Here is a 21157-nt window from a genome sequence, read left to right as displayed (position 1 = left end):
TTTTTATGGCAACGGGGGGAATATTGTGTTACGTACCCAATAGGACCAAGTAATGTGAATAGTTTGCCAAAGAAGAATAGAGATGGCAGCACCAGGCGTGCAAGGTTAAGAATTGGCATAATATATGTGAATAACTTTATAAATAAGGACAAAGCAAATGGAAAGATGAAAAATAATAGAATATATTATAAGAAGACGAAGAATAAATATGAAAGAAGTAAATTAATATATATATCTTATAAATCAAATCAATGATCACATGTAAGTTAATATGAAAATTAAGGAAGTCAAAGCACTGATACAAGTTTGTGTCTTTGAACAGATATTGCATCTGTTTGGTTGATTTACCATTCCCGTAGCGGAAATTTTGTTTACATCAGTGGCGAGCGCGTTCTGATCGACGCCCCACAGCACTTTTTGGTTGCGAAGTTTAACTATAGCACCTACTTGGATGCGCATGTCAATCGGCTGCACCAAGTATACACTCTGTTGTACCTAGTTAGTGGTGGCGCGTTCCAATTGCAGCCCCAAGGGAGGATACTAGTATTATTCCCAAAGCTTAAAGGAATTCGTTAAATAGTCAAAACCTAAATTGAAATCCATAGGGAAGTTAACAAAAAAGATGAGAAGGAAGTCCAATCCAGACTGTCCATTGAGAAGGAAGTCCCGATCCAGACCGTCCATTGAGAAGGAAGTCCCGATCCAGATCTGTCCATTGAGAAGGAAGTTATAGCCGCGGTGGCTCAGTCGGTAACGCGTCTGACTACCATGCTAAAGGTCCCGGGTTCGATCCCCGGCCGGTTCAAATCCGGGAACTTTTCTAACGGTGGAAGCGGCCCCGGCGCCCACCCAGCGTCGAATAACATGGGTACCTGGGGGAAACCCTGGGGGGTAAAGGCGGTCAGGGGCGTGATGCTGATCACATCACCCCCACTCACGACCGGATCAAGAAAGTGTGGGGCGTTACCCCCACACCCCCTATACGCCTTCATGGCGTGGTGCTATGCACAGGGGAACACTTTACCTTTTTTTTTTTACCTTTTATTCGTTTAAACGTCTCCATTGGAAGGCATCCTGTCTGGTTTCGTTGTCTACAAAGAACCCTACCCTGTAGATAAGCTAGCTGAGTTTTAAGATTAAGGTTTATGTACCTTTGCACCAAATGAAGGTAGCATAAATAAATGGCGACCAACTTTTGGGGCTAGAGAATTAGGAACCAGACAGCGAAGAGAGAAAGAATAATTGAAAATGGAGGAAAAGGATAAAGATGGAAATGAGAATGGAGAAGCTACAATGAAGGAAGACGGAGAAAAAAGGGAAACTTTCATTTGTTGCGGAGAGGAAGGAAACAAGGAAGAAATTATTTTCTGTGTCACATGTAAGGAAATGAAACATTGGACGTGTGAAGGAATAAGAAAGGAGAAATACATAGCAATAAGTAAAAGGGAAGAAGATTATACATGTAAGGAATGCAAGAAGGAAAAGCTAAAAGAAAAGCAGAAGAAGACAGAAGAAATAAACTTGATGGAAATGTTCCAAAAGCTGGCAATGCAGATAAATGAAAATAACAGAGAATTGAAAGAAAAGTTAGAAGAAAATAACAAGGAAGTGAAAGAAAAGTTAGAAGAAAATAACAAGGAAGTGAAAGAAAAGTTAGAAGAAGTAAGAAATGAAAGCAAGAAAATGTACGAGAAAATAACCGAGACATGTGAAGAAAATAGAAGATCATTGGAAAAGAAGATAGAAGAAACAACACTGCTAATTGAAAACAAAAGCATGGATATAAATAGGACGATCAAGGAAGAAGTTTCAAAACTTAGAGAGGAGAATATACACAGAACCAACAGTATGGAAAGAAAAATTGTTGAAAATAAATCGCAAATAGAAGCAGTATCTTCTAGAGTAGATGCAAATGAAGACAAGATAGAAGAAGCAAAGGTCCTGATCGAAGATAGAAGTTGGAATATGAAAGAAGAAAGGTCCAATGACGAGCATGACAGCAAGACAGAAGAAGTAGCTATAAAGTTACGAGAAGAAAACACTCGGGAACTTAAAGAGGTCAAACAAGAGGAAGATGAGAAAATAGAAGAAGAAGAAAGAGGAATAGAAAGAGATGAAAAATTTAGTTGTCAATATAATGATGAAGAGATCCATGTCAAAATGAAGATGAAAGAAGAAATTTCCAGTGACGAGTCTCTGACAGAGGAAGAAAAGAAGCATAAGCCGAGCAGAAGATGTGAACAAAGAAGAAAGAAAAGTAAAATGAAATTTAGATATATTCACTTAAAGACATGGAAGAAGAAGAAGAGAAAGAAATTAAAAATAGAAAAGAACCTGAAGAAAGTTAAAAATATGCTAAAAAGGGTCGGCATAGATCAAATGGATTCAGATGCTACTTCGCCAAAGAGAAGGAAGAAAAAGACGAAACGGAAAAGACAAGGAGAGAATGCATTTGATGAAAATGTAGAACATAAGAAGAAATCTTGGCAGAAACCAGATTGGAAGAAGAGACAAATGAAAATAATTTCTTTACTGGAAGAAAGTTGGAAGAGGAGGAAGAAGGATCTTGAGAAGAATAGAAAAGAGAATAGAAGAAAGAGAAGATAAAGAGGAAGATAAAAATAAAACATGATAGTGACAAGCAACGAGTATTTGAAAGAATCGGAAGGAATAAATAAGACTGAATAGTGCAAAGGAAGGAGATGGTATGATGTATAGACTGACAAGCAGAGGTTTCTAGAATTAATAAAGTGTATGAAAAGTTCTAGTTCACCAGAAGAAAAATTTTTGGAATTATTAGTTTGGGCAAATATTAATGATCTATTTGAAAGAAGGAAATTTTAGTTCTTTAATGTTAGTTCCTGTAAAAAGATATACGTATATATATGATAGTCATCGTTGGAGGAAAATCTATTCTGCAAGCGATATCTTAAGAAAGAATAATGAGTGCTAATTTATGTCACCACTCCATTAAACAATGAGACCTATAGTGAAAGATCAAACCTGTAAAAGGAAAGATGCTAAAGAAAGTAATATGGAAAATGGATGTAAACTTTTCAATTGTACGAACAGAAGAACGAAGAAGATAGAACAGTTAGGCATAGAAGGAAGTTAATTACGAAGAAAACTCTCAGGAAAAGGAGAAGAAAATATGAAAGAAGATCGAATAGTATCAGTAAAACATATTCTTTGTAAGCTTAGACGATTAAAAGTCATCGTGTATTTAGAAAAGTGCAAATGAAACGGGTTGTGATCCCAGAAGTTAAAGAAGAATCGGTTGTATTCCGAGAATGGGTTGTAATCACAGAAAATAAATGTATCTAGATACATGCTGATATGAAATTAAGGCTGATGTGAAGAATTATTGTAGCTGATAAAAACACTTAGATGGTCAACTTAGAGAAGAGAGAGAGAGTTCTTTGAAACGGAAAAATCTGAGCTAACTGATAATCTGTAGAGAGATTGCTGAAAGAAGAAAAGGGTGAAACGAAAATTACTATTTTTGCAGGACATCGTCAAGTAAAGACTATCTTGGAGAGAACAGACGAGCAGACTTGCAGGAGATGAACTATTGAAGAATTATATTTTTTATCTAGAAATAACTTAAGATGTCACGAATATTTCTGGAACGTGGTGATAAGATATCTAGAAACAAAAAATAGAAAGAAAAGAGAGAATTTAGATAACATTAGAAGATATAATTGTACAGAAGAGAAGAAAGAAAGCGTCAAGAAAAAATAATAGACTTGTACATATATAATTTGAAAAAAAAATGTATCTGCATATATATATATATATATATATATATATATATATATATATATATATATATATATATATATATATTACGACAATTTTTTTTATGGCAACGGGGGGAATATTGTGTTACGTACCCAATAGGACCAAGTAATGTGAATAGTTTGCCAAAGAAGAATAGAGATGGCAGCACCAGGCGTGCAAGGTTAAGAATTGGCATAATATATGTGAATAACTTTATAAATAAGGACAAAGCAAATGGAAAGATGAAAAATAATAGAATATATTATAAGAAGACGAAGAATAAATATGAAAGAAGTAAATTAATATATATATCTTATAAATCAAATCAATGATCACATGTAAGTTAATATGAAAATTAAGGAAGTCAAAGCACTGATAGAAGTTTGTGTCTTTGAACAGATATTGCATCTGTTTGGTTGATTTACCATTCCCGTAGCGGAAATTTTGTTTACATCAGTGGCGAGCGCGTTCTGATCGACGCCCCACAGCACTTTTTTGTTGCGAAGTTTAACTATAGCACCTACTTGGATGCGCATGTCAATCGGCTGCACCAAGTATACACTCTGTTGTACCTAGTTAGTGGTGGCGCGTTCCAATTGCAGCCCCAAGGGAGGATATTAGTATTATTCCCAAAGCTTAAAGGAATTCGTTAAATAGTCAAAACCTAAATTGAAATCCATAGGGAAGTTAACAAAAAAGATGAGAAGGAAGTCCAATCCAGACCGTCCATTGAGAAGGAAGTCCCGATCCAGACTGTCCATTGAGAAGGAAGTCCCGATCCAGATCTGTCCATTGAGAAGGAAGTCCAGATAGAAGAATATACAGATAGAGAAAATAAAATAATAAAAAGCATAGAAGAAAGTAGCTTAACATGTAAATATTCTTACTCCATGTATCCTGTGTTTAAATAATATATTCGTTTAAACGTCTCCATTGGAAGGCATCCTGTCTGGTTTCGTTGTCTACAAAGAACCCTACCCTGTAGATAAGCTAGCTGAGTTTTAAGATTAAGGTTTATGTACCTTAGCACCAAATGAAGGTAGCAACTGTTGTCTGTATGGTCCATATTATACACTATGCCTATGTGGATATTTCTATTTGATAATCATTAGCAGCACTCACCGTCTACCCATTGTCATTTGAAGTTGGTAAATACAATATGCGCCACCCTGTGTGTGTGTGTATTTATATATATATATATATATATATATATATATACACACCAACACCCCCCCACACACACACACACACACGAGGGTTAAGTCATAAGTCATGGAAACTACTTTTTATCTCGCAAACAGGGAACAACACGAAAAATCTAAGATGTAAGTTTGAAAGTGTATCGAATGTACCTTCGAATGAAGCCACTAGATGAAGTCTGGATGCAGGAAACTGTCGTATTGAAGAGGCAGAACACAGGATATTGGACAACAGTGTTTTATTATGAGGCAGATAGGCAGTTGACACTCTGCCCCATTTGAAGGCGTCCACCCACCTCGCCAGGACATGGCATTCACACCCAGAGCTTCCCGTAGCTCTGTATGGCATTCCTGTGCATTTCTGCCGCGGAGAACTGCTATTTTAACGTACGAACGTTGCTCCTGTTTCATGACCTCCATTTTAGAACGCTGTCACTCACCGACTGAACTTGGGTGCGTGCTTACTACCCCACCGTTGTTCAGATACACCATCTGGTGGCTTCTTTCGAAAATACATTCCATATTCTTTCAAACGTATATCTTAGATTTTTCGTATTGTCCACTGTTCGCGAGAAAAAAAATAGTTGCCATGACTTATGACTTAACCCACGTGTGTGTGTATATATATATATATACACACACAGTCGTAACAAATAACATTCCATTGCAAGATCAGCAGTGACGTAGGAAGCGCAGAACATTCTTCATTCACTGCCGGCTCTGATGGCTGGAATAAACAAGTAAACAGCCGCCGACCCGGAACGATTAATAAGCAATACGTCATGCCGCCAAAGGCAAACAAAAACCTAAATAGTTTTCGAAAAGGAAAAGTTGCTAATAATCCAGGTACCACGAGAGTCTGCGGGCTTTCGCGGCCTCAGGGCCGCGACAGCAAGACAGCGAGCGTCTTAGGAGACACAGGGCAACCGCCAAGCATTCCCATCGCCACACAGTCGCTGGGCCTTCTCCATCCTCCCGCCTCTTCTACCACGATTCACGGGACCGACGCTCGCTCTCATCATCCTTAACGCCGCGACTTTCACAGGAGCCTCCAAACGACCCACAATGGCCGATCGCCAGCGCCTCGTTAGCCCTACGCCTCGCCGGAACGATCATCGTCAATCTGTCGAGGAAGCTGGTCGAATCTGCGAGTCCATCCCCGACAGACTCTTCAGACTGTCTGACCGAGAGGTGAGTTGAATTTAATCTCGCCCAGGACCTCGCGATATGTTGCTACGCCAATGATAAAACGCGTGGTAAATTATTGAAAATATAGGAATATTGATTGATTGATTGGGTGTTTAAGTCCACTGTATGCACAGTAAGGCTAATCGGGACTGGACCTACAGTTTAAAGTGGGATCCGAACCACTATGTGCCTCCACCGGGTATCGAAACCGGGACCCTTTAATACCACTGTGCCATCGGAGAGGCCTATATATAGGAATATTCATTGCTATCCTCTCAAAATACTGTGTGCGAAGCATAGTGTGATGTCGATATGTCTGAGAAGTGTCTGAGACAGATTCTCACAACTCGTCTAAGCAACAGTGTCCCAGAAGCAAGTTTGCGTCCACCAAAAGTCGCTAGATAGCAGCACCAGCAGTGCTCTCATATCATCACCAGTCCTGGAACTTTCTAGACCTCCCAGCTTCCCCTGCTCATCCCAGAAGAAACTGATCCCTCCGACTTGGGGAAAACTGAAAACACTTCTTTCTCCCACTGGAATTACGCCAGACTAGCAATTTGCATCTTGTCACCTCATGTTTGTAAGCCGCTTCAATTTTCATATTGAGTACAGCTGCACCCTCACCCCCTCCCGCAGCTACGCGCGAACTAAATACACCTCGGGCCTGTTGTTTTCCTTCACCGTATAATGTTTGTAAAATTCAATAATGGGGTGTTTCATCCCTCCGAGAGCACGAGGGAGCCTACCCTAGGTAATATTTTGAGGGCTATTATCCTTCACCGCAGGTACTCTGTCTAAGGGAATGCAAAGCAGGAGTGAAGTGGATTAATTTATAAATTGAACGCTAGAGGGTACTAGGGGAGGTCGTACATGTTGCGTGAAATCGCCACATCTACGTATTTGTTATCTGTGTGTAAGTGCTGGAACAATTTCGTTGGTCATTTTTAATACGAGAAATACAAGTTCCAGCTTGTTTTAATTAAGTGTCTGATGTAAATGAGTGACTTTTCGCAAGTCCTTGCAGAAAACATGTTAACCAGAGATCTAATTTCGTCTAAGAGGAGGTGAGAATGATATCAATGTATTCTTACTTTCATGCTATTGAAGAGTTCGCTCTCTGCAATGATGACAGATAAACTGTTAATATTGCCAGTGCGAAAAAGCCTTATATTCTTTTCAGTAACAGAAACGACCTGTAATTTCGCAATACACGCAGAAACTTGTAATTTTCCCCCGTTTACCCACAATAATTTTATCTTCATTGAAGACGACCTTAACCTTTATGCTTATGCTAATTGAATAATCGTGCGTTTCCCTGTATCCACCCCTACGAAAAATAAATAGATATTAATAGTGTGATGACGTCATTGCGGGAGAGACGAAAGGTTACAAAACGGGTCTTCCTAAACCTTTTTGGCAATTATACAGGTGTTAATAGTCAAATTAGGCAATTTTAGGTACAATTCATCGTTGTACCCAGAAAAGTACTTCTGAACTAACAGGCTACTAATTTGTTCACGGAAAATAAATAGGCATTTACAACAAAATAGGCATTCAGGGCATCAAAATAGACATTTAGGGCATCAATATAGACATTTAGGGCAACAAAATAGGCACTCAGGACAAAAAAATAGGCACTCAGGACAACAAAATAGGCACTCAGGGCAACAGAATAGGCACTCAGGACAACAATATAAACATTCATGGCAACAAAATATGCATTCGTGGCAACAAAAATAGGCTCTTAGGATAACGTAATAGGCATTCAGGGTCAAATCTGGGACTTCATGATTAGATGGATGATGAGAAAAACACAATAATACACCCCTTGCTTAACCAGAGTTCGAACGTGATACCTCTGGCTTCCTAGCACGTCACGCTATAGCTACTTCACCAGGGAAGCCGGCTGTGTATTGTTCTTGCGGATGAAGATTTAGTATAGGGGGCAAGTTTACTATATAGAAATCCATACGTTCTAGCCCCTCCCTCTCGACCAAGATTTGTTTAAATGGATAGAGAGAAATATATATTAATAAGTTGTTTATCTTCTCTTCTCTATTTCATTACCGATTTGTTTGTTCAAGGGAGCTTTCAGACCGAAACAACACTTGTGTTATAGTGCACTTACTACTGTATTATTAGCATGTGGATATCTTCTAAATTCATAGTATTTTATAATATATACAGGGTGTCGTCAAATAAATAGACAAGCTTTCGCGGAGCTTAGAGGACACCCAGTGGAACAATTTTTCTTAGTAACGTTTTGCATGCTAAGGCCTCGTTTCAACGCTACCAGTCTTTAAAAAATGTTATTCTCTATACTGTGTGTATACAGCATACATTCAGGGTTGCCACTGATATTTATTTTTTTCTGTTTGAAACTGACAATTTTTTCAGTATACTGTGAATAGGCGCGGATCGACCTATGGAGTGTAAAGTCTTTCTTTAATGTAAAACCATGAAATAGTAACACATTTAAAACATATTTTTATTACTTGCGTTTGCATTAAGATGGGCCTCCATATAATGTACCCTTTTACGATTGGTTAAACCGTCTTTCCATTCAGCATAGATGAGCATCAGTGGCAATCGTGATTCTGTGTTCCGTGGTTGCATACATGCACGACAGAAACTATAGTTTCTCGAGACGTGAAACAAGGCCTCAACGAGAAAAACCTCATCTTTATGCCTGTAAAAGTCTATTTGTGCTGTAATTCTTTGCAGCTCATATCAAGGAAGTGAATATGGTTTATAGAACTTCTGTATTGAGTACGACATCGTGCAGGAAAAACAAGAATCATTTTTATGCACTTAGAGACACGCTAATTGCAAAATGACCTAAAAGTAACTGCAGAAAGAACGAGTAAACTCTTAGTCGAAGCTAAGAACCGAAAAGAAACTAGCAAGTGGACTTGGCAGTCCGGGAACTTTAGGATCACCCCTCGGGCAATATTTTTACTCAATCACCATCCTGGACGTGACACTGATGGGGAAAGAAATGACACTTGAGAAGTGTGGAGAAAAGTAACGACGCCTTTTTAAAAACAAAAAACAGCACCTTTTCTTTTTTTTCGTCTAGTTCTTTAAGCCTGGTAAGCCGAGATTCAATTTCATGCCATTGCTTTTTTTCGCAACCGGAAGTCAACAACACGACTGCAAGGCTTGTAGCAGATGATTTCTAATTACCTGTGCTTCCTACACGGCTGAGAATGAGCTTCGCAGGTGACGGTGACAGCCGTGGCTCCCCTCCCTTCCCTCCCCAACCCTTCGCAACAAACAAACTCCATCCCCTGAACCGGCAAATACAACAGGGAACATCTCGGGCAGATAACTCAGGCCTGGCAGCGTAAAAACGCGTCTCTTAAGCGGGTGTCGCTTGTTTTGTGCCGTGTTTTTGCCCGGATTGTGACGTTGGAGCGGGGGATAGGGTAATGGAAGAAATAGGAATGGTATTAATGAAATGCTGGAGCCAAAAATTGAAGTAGTTAACGAGAGACAGTTAAAGTAAAATATACGCGGCTTCGAATAGCGAATATTGGATACAGTGAAACGGTGCGACGTTAAAGGAACTAAAGTGTAAATAAAGAGAATGATATTGGACAGAGAAAAGGGGGAAGACATACAGAGAGATAGAGAGAGAGAGAGAGAGAGAGAGAGAGGGGAGGGAGAGAGAGAGAGAGGAAGAGAGAGGAAGAGAGAGAAAGAGGGGAGAGAGAGGGAGAGGGAGAGAGAAGAGGGAGAGAGAGGAGAGAGAGAGGAGAGGAAGAGAGAGAGGGAGAGGGATAAAGAGGGGCGAGAGAGAGGGGGGAGAGAGAGAGGAAGAGAGAGAGGGGGAGAGAGAAAGAAAGAGAGAGAGAGATATAGAGAGATGGAGAGAGAGGAGAGAGGAAGAGAGAGAGGGGAGAGAGAAGGAGAGAGATATAGAGAGAGAGGGAGAGGGAGAGAGAAGAGAGAGAGAGGGAGAGCGTGAAAGAGGGGAGAGAGAGATTGGGGGGAGAGAGAGAGGAAGAGAGAGAGGGGGAGAGAGAGGGGGAGAGAGAAAGAAAGAGAGAGAAAGAGAGAGAAGGAGAGAGAGATATAGAGAGAGGGAGAGGGAGAGAGAGAGGAGGGAGAGAGGAAGAGAGAGAAAGAGAGAGAAAGAGAGAGAGAGGGAGGGAGAGAGAAGAGGGAGAGAGAGAGGAGAGAGAGCGAGAGCGAGAAAGAGGGGAGAGAGAGAGGGAGAGAGAGAGAGATTGACGGAGAGACAGAGGATAAGCGATAGGAGATTTTGAAGGAGAGAGACGTAAAGAAGAAAATCATATAGAGAGAAAAAGAGAAACATCAAAAAGAGAGATAGACAAAACAATCAACGTAGAGGGAGACAGAGAAGAAGAGAGACGGAGGGAGAGAACAAAGACAGAGAGGGAGACAGGCGTAGAGGGTGAAGAGAGAGACAGAAGAAGAAGAGAAACTTAGGAGAGAAGAAGAGAGACATAGGAGAGAATGAGAGACGTAGAGAGAGGCAGAGAAGGGAGACGTTGAGAAAGAAAACTGATAGAAACAGGGGAAAGAGGTAAAGAGAGAGAATAGAGAAAGATGAGAGTGGGAGAGAGAAAGAGAAAGAGAAGAAACGTGAGAGACAGGGAGAGGAAATATATAGAGAGAGAACAAATAAGAACAGAGGAAAAATGAAATAACACTCACAATGAGAAAGAAGGGAGATCTTAGTTCAGCAGAAATGCTGGGATTTGGATGTGAACCATGTTCCTCGTCCTGTATTTCCTTTCTTAGTATATTCTTGTACTTAATTTAATATTTGACGATTGATACCCAGCCATCACTGACCACCATTTTCCCATTGTGACGTCATGCCCAAGGTCACAATTATGATTATCTGATACCAGGCGATAGCCAAGTAAGCCATCATACCTGGATAATAACGTCACTGATTTTAGACCCGTAAACAGAACACAGTGTTGCCACTCATGAAATCAGGGTTGCCATGTCGTGCCATTCCGCGAACTTTCTGAATCCTACTGACACTATTACATGCTAAGGAATGTACCGAGGAAAGGGGACGCTGTAGAACGAATAGGGTGTCACGTTCAGGACAGAACCGTGAAATAGGCAGAGGAAAGAAAAGGGGCGTATACGAATGTGAAGACACTTGACTCTCAGAGAACAGCCATTTCACACGAGCAAGGAACCTGAACGAATGTCGACAAGCAGTTTACCCCTCAAATTGATTCAGTTATTTCTATTCAAGAGGGTGTGTGTTGGTAGGAGTAACGGTGAATATCAAATAAGGTTTCAAGGTAGGGGAAGCTTGTTCAATGTGTGTTAAACCAGTCAACAGAAGTATCCACAACCCTGGTGGTTTTTCTGGGAAGTCGTGAAGGGGGGGCGATCAGGTGATTAGATGTGTCCCCCTCCTGCCCCTCTCCACGAACGAAGGGACCAGGAGTTTTTAAATCATCCTGTAAAATGCTGTTGGGAGGCCAAGGGGGACCCATATACGCTGTTCCCCTTTACCCATAATTCCTCGAGTCTGCGGGGGAGGCACCTGAAAGGACAAGATGTCTGTAAATATTTCTTCCCTCGCTTTTTTTTTTTAGTTCGTGGGGGACGGTGAGTGGATTGGGTCATTTCAGATGGGGTTGGTTTATTTTCCGAGCCGGTGGCAAACACTGCAGGATAGCTAGCTGCTGGTGGTGTTAAAACATTATTTTAAAACTGAAAATTGGTCAGCTACTTCTTTTTAGTACACTTTATGTACAGATAGGCAAATGGGGGCTCAGTGGCGGCCCCTGAATTTATCATGTAGGGGTGCTGAATGAAATTTACGAGGTGCGATGTTGAAAGCAGTGGCGTCGCATGAAGTTCGCATACGAGTGTTCACAATAATATTTTTGTACCGAGATTTACTCCTCTCTCTTGTAACTTCAGCTTCATTTGAAAAAAGTGAGAATAACAGTTCAATTTATTTTCAACAATTTTTCACCAAAATCACGCTATATTTGAAGTAATACAAGCCTAAGGGAAATTGTCCCTGTCCCCCTTAAAATCCGCCAGGTTTAGCGAATTCTCCCTAAAGTTTGCAACTATGTAGCACAGACCTTTTCGATTCTTCCTAGACATGCCTTGTATATGCTGCACTCTGGTGCCGAATGTAAGAAGTATTTCCGCTTGCATCAGTGTTCGCACAACGAAGTGAACATCTTCGGGGTATAGTGGCCAACAGCCCCTTAGTTGTCAGTTCTATGCAACACGCACAGCAATTGTGTTCAACGCCCTCAGTGGAACACCGTGGGAGTCAGTGTTACCAACTATCTAGAAAAGTTATCAGACGTGAAAGAAGTCGTGTCAGAGTAAATTGTGTGTGTATACTCGTACATCAAACATAGTATTTTTTCGAATAAATATATGTTTATGTGTGTGTGCATTTAATATGTACGTAGCTAAGTTAAGACATATACATGAGTGTTCACGTGCTCATGCGAACATTATCAAAAGACGCGCCTGGTTGAAAGTAAGGAACGCATGAAACAACTTCAGCCATCAACTTTTATCGGGCATTTACGACTATAGCCTAGAAATAAAACAATTTATTACATTGAGCTATGGGCAATTAATGTAAACCGGCCTTCCCGTCGTGTAACGTCGTCCCCTTGAACGGGTTCCAGGTTCGATCCCCGGTGGAGGCATATTGCGCAGTGGTTAGGATCCCAATTTAAACTGTGTGACCAGTCCCAATTAGCCTTGCTGTGCATGAAGTGGACTTAAAACGTCAACTCAATCAATAAATCTATTCAGTTCAGTTCGATTCTTTATTAAGGGTAGAGGTTCAGCCCGTTGCTTTCCTGCCACTTAACCATAATAGATACTTATACTACATACTAAAGACATAAGAAAGAAATACAGAAACCAGTGGCGGCGCTTAGGGGGCAATTTCCTCCCACTTTTCGCCACTTTTGCACCGGCACTATGCTAAACCTTATCTCCAAGGAGAAATATACTGTCTTTGCCCCCTCAGTTTTGCCACCTTGCCCCCCCCCCCACAGATTTGGAACCCAATCGCCGCCACTGATAGAAACATACACAGAAGAATAATCACAGATGTGAGAACAAAGGCGCACTTACACACATACACAAGATAGAAAAGTGCAAAAAGGAATCACATTTCTAACAATAGTTAATTGTAGTTAGAATTGTTTAGAAAAGTAACTCTTACTTGGACTGTGGTAATTAAGCTTTTCGTTTGAGGGGTTGCCAACTCAGTGGCTTATTTGTGCTTTCATCTCGGGAGGTAGTTTTTTTTTGGGTATGGGAATTTGTATATGTTACCAGTCAGTTAGTAAACTAAACTGTGGCCTTGCGATTCTAAGTAGCATAGAACATTATTTCTAACCTAGGTTGCATTCTAAGAGAACCCAAACTCATAGACAAAAAGAGCTCTCGAAAACATGACCAAATTTATATTGTTAATGCCCATCTAACATACAGCTTTCTTGTGAACATTTTAACACATATAAAATGTCAACACTGTGCCATGGAAACTTAACTGAGTAAGTAAGTATTTATTGCTCGTCTCATGTGCGAGCCATCGGCTGTCCGCACTACATATATTCTGATTACACAACTATGATTTTCCTTACAGACTACACTTTCTATTACATTCCGTATAGGACATTGAATTTTCGCGATGCGCGAAATGTGCAAAAAAGATGCAATTTTGAACATTCTGCACGTAACTACACCCCCAATGATGAAATATGCATAAGTTTTATTCGCGAAGTAATGCGAAATGTGTCCTTTTCCACGAAATGAACGCTTTTTCGCGAAATAACCGTGAAATATCATCAAATTAAGTAGAAAACACGCAAAAAACCGGCAATCGAGGTTGTGCGCGCAAATTGTCGATTTGTAACGAAATGTTTGCCTAAAGTTTCCTATCACTTGCAGCTGAAGAACGTTTGATCTTCGATCACATCAGGAAACGCTGCAAATTGGGATTTCCCATGCACATAATCTCAGTTCGAAAACTTCGCTCCCTGTCAAGCTGGATTCCTTTCTTCCCCCGAATGTCTACTCAACTTCCAGTTTCATTGAACTTGCTAGCTGTAGCAGCGATAAGATTAGTCTGTTCCCGCGCACATCAAGGGAAACAATGATGTCATTTGTGTTCAGTCATGAATGAATTTTGTTTGTCATCATGTGATTTTCAGCATGTGTTTGTGTATGTGCAGTAGTGATTATTTTATTTGTTGGACAGCAAGGATGTCCTTTAAATACATACAATGAATAAATCACTTGAGATATGCAATTTAGAAATGAAGAGATTTTGTGTTGATGTTTTCTTTTTGGTTGGACAGCTAAGTACTTGTGTATGTGTACAGTATATAAAAATGAAGTAGTTTATCAATTTATAGCTCTTTTGTATGTTGTTTTCTCTCATGATGAAAAAGTATGTGCCAATTTTTTTTTCCACCGCTGGTATATACCGCTGATCTAAAATTTTATTTACCGCTCTCCTCAGTTTTTATTTACCATAAATTTGTCTCCCTACGTATAGGTGTTAAATAGCAGTTCTGGTCGTTTTAACTGTTCTCACTTAAACTAACACTTATTCCTCTTCCTTATCCCGTCTCTGTGCAACACTTCTTTTCCCCCTAACTGTTTGTAAATATACCCCCACTTTTTCCAATAGTTCCATGTTCCTTTGCACTACGATTGATTCGAACACACTTTCCAAGCTTATGTTGCGTAGCTTCTTCTGCACAACGCGCGTGTCCTGACATAAGAATAAATGTTCTGGCCCATCATCACCATTGCATAATACACATTTATACCTGTCTTCCTCATTTTTTACTGTATTGTGTGTCCATTTCCCCGGCCTCATCCATGCCAACGCCTTTCTTGCCACCATACTCACCTTCTTGATGTACGCTACTTGTCCCCATTCCCGCGTGGCGCTAGCGTTCATGGTAGATAATGTTAGTGGTCACGCCCAGTGATGTGCCGTAGACTATAAGTTTACGTCTACATGCGTTATCTACACGTAATCTACGCGTACATTACATTGGGTTGTAGTTTACATAGACTACGTAGACAATCTAAAGTGCATTAAAATTAATTTTCAAGGGTTTCATGAAATGAAAGTGACATTTTCAACTATATTGGTTCCTAACGAAATGAAAAGAACCCCATTTACAACAAAATTTCTCTTCTCTTCTATCATCAACTATGGAAGAAGATAAATAGTATGCAAAAAACAACAACAGATGGCAATCGTGAGGCAAGAGTGGTCTTTTCTCCATAAAGCACTACAATATTTCCTATATTAGGTTTTTCCTAGGTGAGGAATTGTTCGAATTTGAAAGAAAGAGTATGAAAAGTTCTTCACACACATCAGCAACTGATACGCAGTATAATATTTTCTTTTAATTCCACGGCGCTCTTTGCTAAGTTATCACCTTTCGCCATGTTGTTTACATAGATTACGTAATCTACGTGTATAACATAGTCTACGTGTAGAATGTAGACTATCGTTGTTTACGCGTAGACGCACATCACTGGTCACGCCACAACAGCGCACAATGTCTCGTATGGGATGTGAAATTTTCGAGTGTTATATGCACACTAGTTCAGCCACATGGCTGAAGTCTGTAAACCTGCACTTACTCAAAAACTTACATCCTTTCTGCATATATTACAACAAACTGCTCAGAGATACGTAACCTATTGTACACAACCGTTTACTTTTCTGACATCTCAAACGGATCACTCGGTAGATTATAATCCATACCCCTATCATATAAAGTCGATACAGCAAATATGTGACGTGTTCTAAATCAAGGACAGGCTTCAAACTCAATTCGTAATTTTTCCAGCTACATCCACTCCACTTGAACTTACACGCTGACCATGCTGATTTCTTCCTTACAAAGATTCAAACAGAAGAGACCCCCCCCCCCCCAAAGAGCCCCTTAACAGCTCAGCACGGATTACAATCAAAACTTGCCATCTTTCGCTGGACCTTCAAAAGTCTTCAAGATTTTCTCCTCAGGGGGCCCCCTGATTTTGTGGCCCCTCAGCGAGCGTAACGAATTAAGTTCTGTGCAAAGTTGGAATTCCATGATGTATCTCGTTATATTTCCTTCGTGTCGACAAGAAATAAAATTCATGCTTATAAGGTAGGGGGGGAGAGGGCAAAAGGGCTTATTTTCGTTAAGAATCTTAGCGAGAGAGAGGGGGGGTGACCCCCCCCTTTATGATCCCTCCGCAAAGAGGAATAGTTCCAGAACAACGAAGTGCATACCTAATCAATCCTTTAGTCTTCCTCCTCCCCGCAACCCCCAATTTACCCCGCCCATCCGTCCTTCTGGGCCTTTTTAAGCAGTTAGCTGGTGCTTCCACCTATCGTCGCGAAGCGGAAATAATCCCTTCGTGCCCTATCGACTAAGAACCCTCGTGTACCGTGCACTCACCCTATGCTCCGAGGATGCCTTGCACAATGAAGGGGAGAGGTGGGGGTGAGAGGGTAACGTTTTAAGACGTTATATTTCAAAATTGGGGGGGGAGATCCACCGCTCGCCCTTTTTTGGGCTTTGTCTTCACGTTACAAATTTCTCCCCCGCCCCCGCTTCTCCCCCTTCCCACTTATTCTTTGCAGTTTTACATTATTTATGCAGAACGGCTTGCCCTGCTCATGTTTCAATTCGTATCATTCCTCTTCTCTTTTTCCTTCACCCTTCTTCCTCTTATTTATTCGATTTTCGTTTCGGGGCCGTAAAGGGGGGCTGGCGCCTGAAGAGGCAGCGTCATATCTTGGAGGGAACAACGGATCTTGTAACTAGAAATTCATCTATAATTAGTTTATTTTTTAATACTCTACTGACGGGTTCTAAGTTCGAATTTCGATTTGGGCGTCGTCACAAATTCCTGTGGGGTGGGAGGGGGAGGGTCTGGCCATTGATAAAACTTGAAAAACAGAAATAACTATTATCATGACCGTATGAAACGAGAGGCTTTATCGGGTCCAAACCCTTATCATTGGTTGAGAAAAGAATTTGCATTAATTGCATAATCGAATCGACAATTAATTATTTCGTTATGTTACTTGGAAGAATTTTGGAAAAAAATATTTATTGTTTATAATATTATACATCATCACATGTTATTCAATTAAAATAATGTTATTTTCTTCATAAGCTAAACTTCTTCCAGAACTTGTTACGGAAAAAATATATAGTACTGCAGTTATAATTAATTGTTTGTTATTTTCCTGTAGTTTACGGTTATTACAAGCATAAGAAAACAGTTTTTCGTTGTGACGTTTCAGGAGAACACACGCTCCCTTCATCAGACATTTATTTTCATTTTGACCACCAAGCCACCATCTTTAAAATTTAATGTAACAGAAAACATCAAGAGACTTTGTGAAAACAACGCTGACTTTGAATTACCTGATGATATTTGGGATTCATAATTTTAAATAAAAAATAATGTGATGAAAGATTTTTTTTGTCTGAAATAAGAATAAAACAGGCTGCTTCTTTTCACAGTTAAGTTGCTATATTACAACAATGTAACAATGACAACATCCATTATATAACGGATTCTTTTTGCTTAAAAAATTGCTAACCATTGTTATAACTGTATCTTTAGTCAAAAATTAAAATAAATATCTGATGAAAGGAGCGTGTGTTCTCCTGAAACGTCACAACGAAAAACGGGTTTCTTATGCTTGTAACAACCGTAAACTACAGGAAAATAATTCTACAATGCAATCAATGCGTACATACAAGAAAAACTATAATTGTTTGTTGTCTCAAAAAGTAAACATTTAGATGTAATTTATTAAGTGGTGGTGATTGGGTTCCAAAAATGGAGGAGCATAGTGCGGGGGCAACAGTGGAAAAAAAGGGGGGCAATTGACCCTACACCCCCTAATCGCCGCCACTGAATTTAATATTAAATGTTTTTTTTCAAAAGTGGAAACTGGAAATATGAATGCACTCCTGCATTAATCATAATGAATAATAAGAACAAGATAATAAATGGCAAAATCAGAACAGATCTCCTAATCAGTGAATTCACACTTAGGGTACCCCAAAAGCAAACGCGCAACCTGAAATTCTTCCACAATCCAACCACTAGGCTATCCCTTCTACAACGCTCCTTGTTTTACAGGCTCCCAGAAATCTACAACAAACTTCCCCTGAATGTAGATATTTTCCTTCCTGAACGTAATTTTTGTATATTACTGACCAAGAACATGTAAATCTATCCCATCTTGTTATTGTTGTTTTGTTACTACTTTATGTTGTCTCAGTGTAAAATGGCCAAATAAGACTGTATCTGAAACTCTGAGTAAATAAATAAATAATGTTATTGGTAATATATTAGGTGCACATAGCTTGCACAACGTCCCAGTAGTGAATATAGTTGTGTAAACAACTGATTCTAGTTTGACAGTTTAGAAGAATAGAGGTTAACATCTCTTCAACACCTACCAACATGCAGTCCTCCTTATAATCGCTTCTTCTCTCCATTCTCTAGTCTTTCGCCACCTCTGTATCTCAACTCTCCCCCTTCTCACGTTTCATCACAACCATTCATTAGAATGGATAACTCGGCCTATCCTCCTTATCCTGCAAGATAAACCGTGCATATTTTCAGGGCTGGAGGCAAGAGAAAGCCTCCTATGATACCCTCCACCCCTTCGGAAAATGAAATAAGCAATCCAACCCCCCCCCCCTTTGACTCCAGGGACACTCTTGGTTTTCTTGTTTAATCAACCCCCCTCCTTGCTTTGAAAGTATAATTTTTAATTAGAAACGCGATGGAGGAGCATATGTTTTGAGACTACAGGACGGGAAAGCGGAAGAAACTATCAGGTGGTCACCACTTTATTCTCTACTACAGTGTCCACTAGTCCAGTATCATAGTCTACCAGTCAAGACTGTCAAGAAAAAGTCAAGAAATCAACATGTAGGTCAAAAAATCAAGAAATTATGCTTTTGGTCAAGTGATTGATTGATTTCCTTTCTTGTACTTCGCCTTTTGTGCCACTTTTGGCTAATTTGCGAAGATGGGGATGAGTGATGATATGATGAAATTGATGAATTGACACTCACAAACATCCACGCCCAGGCCGCGGTTCGAACCCGGGACCCCTGGAGTCGTAGCGTAGCGCGATGTGCTAACCACTCCGCCACGGGGGCCGGCTTTTGGTCAAGATTTTTTGCTATATTTTTACAGTATAGTGAACTCACATTGTTATCTGTACTGGGATTTGATAAAATTGAATATTTAGAAATCTAAAATTGTATTGCGTTGTGGTTATCAAAGCCGGGAAACGTTTGTAACTCGTTTATTCTGTAATTGTTGACATTCGTACTTACCTATTCTGCATTGTGAAAGATTGTTTAACAAGGGAATTCGCTTTTTTTTTTAACGAAATTAGTATCTATTGTCGACATATCGGGTAATTATTGTTCGTTCTTTTATCGCTTCCTGAACATGCAAAATGGCGGGCAAATCTTGACTAGCGTTGTCGATATGCTGTGTTTCAAACGGCAAAGCAGTGTTTCAACCTTCTTAACAGAAAATTTCCCGCATAGCCCCGAAAACCTTTCTCGCATAGCCCCAAATACCATCCACGAATAGCCCCAAAAACCATTCACGATAGCCCCACGCACCATCACGGAAAGGTTAGGTTAGGTTGCTCTAGGTTGGGCAATAGGCTATAGTGAAAAAACAGTGTGTTTGGAAACACTTACCGAGGATTACGTCATCAGATGTTCGCAACATCCGGTTCTAGTACATGGATGGAAATGTAAGCAACAGCTTTCGTGCATCGGACGGACATTATTATAGAAAAATACATGAATTAGCGGCCAAATAGATTGAAAAATGCAACAAAACGATTCTACGACCTTCCGAAATTACACAGAAACTCAATTCCGTAAGTACTTTCTCCTGTAAATTTGAAGAAATCCGTTTCCCGGCTTTTACATAGGCCTTCCATAGGCGCTGATTTCTTCAGAGATTGGGGGGAGGGGGGGGTTCAAAGCTAAGCAAAGTATAAATATCGATTTCTTTCGGTTTGCTGGGGGAGGGTAAGGTTTTATTTAAATCAATAGTTGGAACCTAAGAATAAGCACACTTGAGTTAACCTTTGACAAATCGTTTTTTATGACGTAAAAATCACCAAAATATGCAAAATAAAATATGCTCTTATGACCTAAAATTTTTACAAAATATTCACCATAATTTGAAAAATATGCACTGTAATTGAAAAATATGCTCATATAACTGGACTGTTTCAAACATCAATATCTAAATGCTGAGATATTTTCACATACGTAGTATTTTAGTTCACTTTATGGGCCCTAAGTTGCAATGCACAATGAATACTTTCTCTAAATTCTCAAATAAAAATGAAAAAGATTTTGCTACAGTAAAAAAAAAACAACCTCTCGGGTAAACATGGGAGTAAAAACGAATCCACTTCGAAAATGACTGTATATTTCTTGAAAATCCAAAAAAATATACTGAATATGACCGAAAATCCATCAAAATATGCTATATCACGCAAAAATGGCCAAATATGCCCTTAAAAAGTGCCTTAACTTTATTAGTTTCTTCATAATATGAATTTCTATATGTTTGGGGAACACATCACCCTTTCCAAAAAAAGATATGCTAAGTCATGAAAATGCTAGCCCTTGTTATTACAATTACTAGCTCTGACAACAAAATACATATCAGGGTATATCGAACTTTAATAACTTTGGCAAATAAATTCACTATGTTGTGATTATGTAATGTTACAACATAATAAGTTGTATGTGACTTTTGACTGAGAATTTGATTATCAAATTAGATTTATAATACTAAATCTCACAATCCTTTATTTTGCACACATGCAGGAATGGCTCAAGAAAAAAATTTCGCTCAGGCGAGATGGATTTTTGGAAACCCCCCACCTTACAGTCCACCCTGTT

Source organism: Lepisma saccharinum, chromosome 13 (genome assembly GCF_977018435.1).
Source record: "Lepisma saccharinum chromosome 13, izLepSacc3.1, whole genome shotgun sequence".
NCBI lineage: Eukaryota > Metazoa > Arthropoda > Insecta > Zygentoma > Lepismatidae > Lepisma > Lepisma saccharinum.
The sequence above is the reverse complement of the archived record's forward strand: the minus strand, read 5'-3'. Positions refer to the sequence as shown.